At 43.2% G+C, this 6,391-nt stretch overlaps 1 protein-coding gene across 3 annotated transcripts in view; it reads right to left on the reverse strand.

Annotated features, from left to right (window-relative positions):
• Window positions 1-6,391, reverse strand: part of Map2k5 (mitogen-activated protein kinase kinase 5) — a 278,062-nt gene that overhangs the window by 115,415 nt on the left and 156,256 nt on the right. The window lies entirely within an intron of this gene.

Here is a 6,391-nt window from a genome sequence, read left to right on the forward strand (position 1 = left end):
AGGGACTTTGTGAGTTGCTGCATTATTCCAGGAAACATGTTCACCGAACTGAGCTCAGCTAAGGCAGGGCCACCAACTATCATGGATGGCAAGGCAATTTCACATGCATGTGTCTATGTATGTATGGATTACATAGAAAACACATGGAAATGATATACGACTAAACATGCATGCATGTGCAAAATCTCATCAAATCCTCTATTCAGCCCTGGTGAAGAAGACTTTATCATCTGTATTTCACTGATGAAGAAAATGAGGTCTCTAGGAAGTGAATTAACTTGGACAGGCATCTAAGCTGGCAAACGAGCGGAGACCTAACCCCAGGTCTGCTTCCCCTATGTCAAGCCATCTTAATTGTGGAATGACAAATTACACAAAAGTATGCAATATTATCATTTATTTGCAATTTGATATTGGGTTAAAAAGACTAAGGACTTAGAATTTATTTATGTATTTTTTTTGAGACAGGGTCTTACTATGTAGTTCAGGCTGGCCTTGAACTCACTTCGTAGCCCAAGCTGGTCTTGAACTCATGGCGATCCTCCTGCCCCAGCCTCCTGAGTCCTGGGGTTACAGGCATGTGCCATCATGCCCAGCAGGACTTAGAATCTTAACAAACTTTTTACTTAGAAACAGTTTCAAGCTTATAGGGAAGGAAGTGGAAAGAATAAGATTAGTGTGAAGAATACTCATTTCCTTTACCTAGATTCACCTGGTGTCCCATGCTTTATTCCACCTGTCATGGATTCTTTTGCTACAAGTCAAGGCCTCCTGGGAATGGTTGGTCCTCCCCGCAAGATGCAGAGCAGGAAGACACGCACACTCAGCTTCATCAGGAAGAATGTTACACTAAGGTGCGTTCTCATCTGCCCCTCCCAGCTTTGGCATTCAGGAGGCACAGGAATGCTCAGAATGAACACATGGACAAATGGCTAAGAGAAATTGAGCTCTTGAAAAGGTACAATTGCTCAAGGTTGTAGACGGATATCGTGGCTGAGCTGGGATAATGACCCACACTCTGTTACCCAACTTGCTGGTTCAACAGATACTAGGATTATTCATATGGATCTGCAGCAGGTAGTGACAGGACTAACAGACTGCTGCCATCCACAACCCTACCCTTGCGGGCATTTAGGAGAGAGCTGCACGTGCCAGGCACTGCTTGAGTGCTTTCCATGCATGTCTCACTTCAGATTTGCATACATACATGAACTTGCTATTATCAGCAGCCCCATTTAACAGATAAGGAAAATAAGGCACGGAGAGATGTAGCTTAGTTACTGACGTACAAAATGCTGCACAACCATTGCTATGTAAGATCAGCAGGAATCATCACTCAATGACCACCTCGCAGTGCCAGACGGTGGGCCAGGGACTGAATCCTCTATGCTTCCCAGTAACCTTGCAAAGGTGAAGGTTACAGCCTTCGTTGCTCGCCCAGGCTTGGAGCTATGGAGCAGCATTAAGTGAACTCCAGGAGCACAGCCAGGATTCAAACCCAGTTGTGTCTGACTGCAAAATCCTTTCAGCGTGCCAAACAGTCCCTGGAACTGAAAGTCAGAAGAGCCAAGCGTTAGTCTGCATCTTGCAAGTAATTCTACTGTGCTGTCTGTAGACAGCCATCAGAGTACTGCCTGGGGCCTTACCAAGATGAACGCCCTGCATCAGAATCTTGGGGCAGGCTGGGCACTTTGGGGATCTTCATTTTAAAAATAACCTTTCTGGGTGATTTTTTGCTACAATCTGCTCCAGTCACTAAAGATTTCTCTATTCTTCCTCCACTGACCAACAGCAGTACACAGCACTGCATACAGAGTACAGCAAAAACAAAACACAGACAGAAGTGAAACCACACACAGAATATTTTGGCAATGAGACTAAATACATTCGTTACATTTGCCTGTGGAGCTACCAAAGCAAACGTGGACTGCAAAATAAAAATAAAGCATAGGAAATTAAATTAGAAAAATTACAGAAAAGTGATTATGTTCACAGATATCAGGTGGCAAGTAAGAGTTTCTTAAGGGTGCGATCCTGACACTCTTGTTAGAAAAATTCTGGCAGTAAGCAAGCAACAAAAAAAAAAAAAAAAACCAAGATTACTGCTGTGACGCAATGTGAAAGCAAAGACACTCAGCAAAAGCAGGCAGCAGGCTCCAGGACCCTGCCCTAAAGAATACGTAAGGCAGACATGCATCAGAAACACAGGTCCCTGCAACCCACTGAGGCACAAAAGGAGCCCGATATGTTTTGAATTAATGGAGCCAGGACGTGACAGCCTGTGGCTCCAGAATTTAAAGCTAGTCTCACACTTGACACCAAGGTGGCCTGCTCTGTCCTCTTCCCTCCAAATCAAAGTGGAACAGAAGCAACCACGACATATCACACTACTGCAAGAAGATCTGGGGTGGACAGTGTGCAGTGAAGGAGCTAAGGCTGGCCTTCCTTTCTCACAAGACAGCTGTCAGCAGGGTGGACGGGATAATGCAAACACAGCCTCTCATCTGCAGCACAGGTACTGCGGTTTAAATGAAGTACAGAGCAAACAAACCAAACCTCTTGCCTTTTCTTAACAGCAACAGTAGGCATGTAGTGATCCAAAATGCAGAATCCACAGTGCATGGGCAGAGGCTGTGGCTTCAGCTGGCGCTCACACCCACTCCCTCCAGCTGTGCCTGGGCAGCCACTCAGGGCCTGTAAGTAACTCATTCCAGAACTGTCTGTTTACAACACAATGCTCCAGGGTGTGCTTGTCAAGAGCAGAAGGATATCAAGGTTTGTATTTAATCTCTCCCAAAAAAGAAGTTTCAGCTCTGAGTTAGGCTTCAGAAAATTAACAAGACAGTGCACATTCTTTAGGTTAGCAGGTAATCAAAATGTGCATTGCAGTGATTTTTCTTTTTTCTTCTTTTGTACTGGGGACCCAGAGCTCCTCTACCTGTATCTATGTGGCCAGTCCTTTCTACTTTTTATTCTGAGACAGGATCTTGCTAAGTTGCTCAGGTAACTTGTGACCCCCATCTCAGTTTCCTGAGTGGCCTGGATTACAGGTATACACCTCCATTCCCAGCAGGCTTGTTTTTTGTTATTTATTTTTAGTTTGGCAAATTTCTTTCTTTCTTTTTTTTTTTTTTTTTTGTGGAACCAGGGATTGAACTCAGGCCCTTGTGCTTGCCGGGGAAGTGCTTATTCCATTGAGCCATCTCCCCAGCCTCTAAATTCCTTTTATAGGTAGCACAGCATACTGGTTAAATGAGGGTTCCAAAGTCAGAAGACTAATCCAGATCTACCCAGCTGTTACTCTGGCTTCTGAGGGGTCCGAGAAGCTATCAAAGGTGGTGAGTTTTAAATTTTAGTCTGCATATTTTCTTTCAGAAATTCTCAAGTCTGCGATGTTGCTTTTGAAATGTGGGGCCTGAACAAGGTCTGTGTGCATCTGCTTCTGCTGCTTGTTGTGGCTGCTGGATCTTCTTCATGCTGCCTTATATTTTTGTTTTATTTTCTTTGACTGCTTTCAAATTTTTCCTCTGGAATAACATTTTTTTAAGAGAAGGTCTCTGAGGCCTACAGTGGACATGCCACCTTCAACTAGCTCCCAGCACCAAGCTTCTTTCCAACTCAGCTCACGTGGGTGCCTATGCAGAGGCGTCTCTGGTCACCACCTTTCCCCAGTCTCCTCCTGCTTCTCTGCTGAGGTCGTCAGCTCCCTGGGAGCAGGAGAAGGAGTGGCTTTAGACTCTTCTGTCCCTATACTAAGGCCTCACCCTTTGGTCTTCTAGTACACAACAGGGTGGATTTCTGTTGAAAGCATCTGCTTCAGGTGGGCCCTGGAGTTTGCTGCATCTTTGGCCTAAGTGTGGTATCCAAAAATGCAATTACTATGAGACAACAATATGCAATGTATTAATTATTGTAACTGTCCTCCTAACCTGTTTTGAAACTGTCTCACTGCAATTTCTTTCTCAATAAAATTAAAGACAAACAAACCCAAAATGCACTAAGGAAGATGCAGCTCCAGTGCTCTGATATTCTCTGATTCCTCTGTAATAGAACCTCACTCAAAAATTGTCCTGCGCCAGGTGTGGTGGCACGTGCCTGTAATCCTAGCTACTTAGGAGGCCGAGGCAGGAAAATTTAAGTATGAGGCCTGTCTGGACAACTTAGTGAAATTCTTTCTCAAAATAAAATAGAAAAGGCTGAGGATATGGCTCGGTGGTAGAGCCCTTGCCTAGCACAGGCAAGACGCGGAACTCAATCCCTAATAAGCATAAATAAATAACAGAAAATTCCCTGGAAATGCCCCATTATCTTTTTAGTTCTCCAGTGTATTTGAGATGGTTAAAACTTTTTAAGCTTGTATGTGTCAACAGAAGAGTTGATTCAAATAATTTAACATGCTATTCAAAGAAAACTAGGGGCTGGTGTCCAATTAAAATCTTTCCTTTTATTATGTGCCAACTCCAAGAACTTGGGCTAAAGTTATTTTACCTTCAATTTCCTTATCTGTAAAATGGAGCTAACAGTAAGAGATGGGTTGTGTGAGGATGGTGGGAAGGAGCGCAGAGCCTTCCCCTAACTGTCACTTCTGCTGCTACCCCATGGCACGAGTACCCCAGCTGAGCGGCAGCATATGCTCTACTAGGTTTTATTGATTTAATTAATTTTTTGGATATCGGGTCTTGCTATGTAGCTCAAGCTGGCCCTGAACTCATGATGTAGCCCAGGATGACTCTGAACTTGCAGCGGTCCTCCGGCCTCAGCCTCCCAAGCGCTAGGATTACAGGCAAACGCCACCACGCCTGGCCTACACAGATTTTATTCCAGGTAAAGACATTTCCAAGGATTGGAATGGCCTCATCAAAACACCAAAAACAACAATAAGAATTCAGAAGATATGAATAGCCATTTAGATTGAATTCCTGATCCCAAAGTGTATTTGAGCAACATCACTTTTTCTTTTAACTTCAAAATTTCAGTACAGTCATAAAAATTTCCAATGTTCATATTTGAATTCTAAAACTTATAATGTGAAAACAACTGAATACTTTGCTAAAGTTTTACAGACTTTTACATTAAGAAGAGTAAACACATTTTAAAAATCTAATTATTTAATTAGTACCTGTTTGTAGTTCACCCAGTTTGTAATCATCCTGGGGAGTAGTTACACTATGTACCACAGCCTGATTCTTTTGGTTTTTAAATCCATTTCCTCTTCCTTCCCTCTCCTCCTCGCGCTCCAGTTCTCCCCCAGCTTTCACTCTTGTTGATATTACTGATCTTAGCTCATGGCAGGGCACACAGCATTTACAGTCACTGAAATCATTAGGTTCCTGTACACGCCACATCTTTATTCTACTCATTTCCCCTCCCCTCCTCCTACTCCTCGCACTGTTCCCCTTGGACCACTTCCTACTGCAAGAGACCCATCTCCTGTCCCCGTGTTTTATACAGTTTTTTTTTACTTTTAAATTTTTTTTTGGGGGGGTACCAGAAATTGAACTCAGGACCTTGTGCTTGCCAGGGAGAAACTTACACTGCTGAGCTACATCCCCAGCCCCTATATGTTTTAAAAAATGGGCCAGTGTTTTGATAATTTTATTGATTTGTTTTATTTTGGGTACTGGGAATTGAACTCAGGACCTCATATTCTGCCACTGAGCTAAATCTCATTATATCTATCTATCTATCTATCTATCTATCTATCTATCTATCTATCTATCTATCTATCTATCTCTGGACCAAGACCCTCAACTGTCTGTATGAGGGGTAGGTTAAAAGATGAAATAAGAAACTGAGCCAAATTTAGTAATGCATGAAGCAGGGCTGGGAGGTCAATGTCTCAGGACTGGCAGAGGCAAAGACACTCCAAGCCAGCCACTATTTATTGGGTGTATACAATGATAGAGGGGCTGGGAAGGGGCAGAGGTGAACCCTTGCGGAGAAGGATCTTGCCCTGGAGTGTTTTTTAATCTTAGTGGTTTTAGTTTAGTCTTAGTGGGTGGGAGAGGATGGCCCATCCCTAAAGAGGTCATGAGAAATCTCAAAAGGGCAATACTGATAACCCCAAGCCTTTATTCCTTAGAGAAGCATACAAAGTTAGCCACTGCGATTTGTGGTCCCCAACATTCATGAAAGAAATTCGTACCTGTGCATAATATATCTTGATTCTGCCCCCAACCCCTCTTTCCTTCCTGATTTACAAAAGCTTTGTCTCCACTTTTTCCCTTCTATTCTTTTTTTCCTTTCCTTCTTCCCCCGAGAATAGGTAAAATTTTTAATAGTTAAAATTTCCAAGAGGGGCTGGGGAGATGGCTCAGTAGAATAAGCACTTCCCTGGCAAGCACAAGGGCCTGAGTTCAATCCCCGGTTCCGCAAAAAAAAAAAAATAAAA

This window comes from Octodon degus, unplaced genomic scaffold (genome assembly GCF_000260255.1).
Source record: "Octodon degus isolate 3935 unplaced genomic scaffold, OctDeg1.0 scaffold00026, whole genome shotgun sequence".
Taxonomy (NCBI): Eukaryota; Metazoa; Chordata; class Mammalia; order Rodentia; family Octodontidae; genus Octodon; species Octodon degus.